We start from the raw sequence: 1484 nt of genomic DNA on the forward strand, positions 1-1484 counted from the left end.
ACCATGAAGCCACATTACCAGAGCCCTAAATGACTTTCTTAAGATGAGATTATTTTTTCATTACATTACTATGTATTATAATTTAGCTAAGTGGTAGAAAAGGAAGTGGAAAGCAATACTAAGACCAGTAAGGCTGACATTCCTATCACATCACTAGAGAAGTACAGTGTTAAGACCTTCAGGACTCATAGGGCTATTGCATGTGACATTATTATTTTACATTATTACATAATATTTTACATTATTATGTAAAAAAAACATTAACAGTCTTCTCCGACATCCATAACATTCTGCTTCCACTTTCAAGTTCAAGAGCCAAAAATCTAAGTTTTTTTATTGATTGGGTGTGTTTCCTAGGAAGGAAGAAAGAGGATGTGGAAGGTGATGTTGGAAAAATACTTATATTGGCTCCCAGTCCACATTTTTTGCATTTTTAAAAAGTGCTACTGATGAACTCCCACATCTACTTGACTATGCTGTCTGCACAAGATGCAGATAAATGAAGACATTTATTCTGGTGGATAGTCATATATATTAACAAAATCCAGTTCTGGAAAAAAAGTTACTACTATAAAGTATTGTCTATAAAATGGTTTCATGTCCTAGCAGAACAAAATGCAGTATTGAAATGATTACTCCAGCTTTCTTTGAGATTTTATGCTGTCTCAGCCTCAAGAGGTTCTCGAATTCCAGTAATATACAAGCCTAAGATATGATTTGAAGATCTCAGTAGTTTTAGAAACAAAGGTACATAGTAGCTTCCTTCCTGCAGAGACAGGTGATGGCATGTATGACTGATTGTATTATAGTTATCTTCTTTTTCCTCTTCGTTTCATGTTGCATATCTTGGCATATTAGTCTGTCCTGCTTCAGCTTCCTGTAGGTGAGATTTACCTCTACTCTGCAATGTCAAGATGCGTCAGGTGACTTACTTCAGCTTACAAAAATGAACCAGAAGTGTTGAAAGGTTATTTCTAGAGGAAGATTTCTATCTCATTGTCTGTGTCTAAGAGCTAACTTCTTTCCCCTTACCTATAAAAATAGCATATTTCCAGAGGGAATCTTCTTTCAACTTATATACTGGAAGAATATAGCATGTGAAATTGAGGCAAAACTCAAACACAGCAAGAGTTAAGATAATATTAGAATATGATATTAAGATATTAGTTTCTTACTATTCTTGTATACCTTTATGATAGTTGACTACAGTACATCAGAATTTAAGAAATACTAAACAAGTACTAAACAAATAGATAACACTTCCTGTTTGATGCTATTACATATTTTTAATAAATTAGCATTCTCTATGTGAACACTTGAGGGGCAAACTTTTTTTTATAATTGTGTTTAATCACTCTAGAGCACTGTATCTAATATCCACAATCATTATCCAGACCTTGTGATTGAGACGAGGAAGAACAAAATATCTAGATTTCTCACTTCTCTTTTCCTCTTCTCCTTTTTCTAGTGAGAATTCTCATCCT

This window comes from Dipodomys spectabilis, unplaced genomic scaffold (genome assembly GCF_019054845.1).
Source record: "Dipodomys spectabilis isolate Male_0828 unplaced genomic scaffold, ASM1905484v1 ptg000661l, whole genome shotgun sequence".
NCBI classification, from domain to species: Eukaryota; Metazoa; Chordata; class Mammalia; order Rodentia; family Heteromyidae; genus Dipodomys; species Dipodomys spectabilis.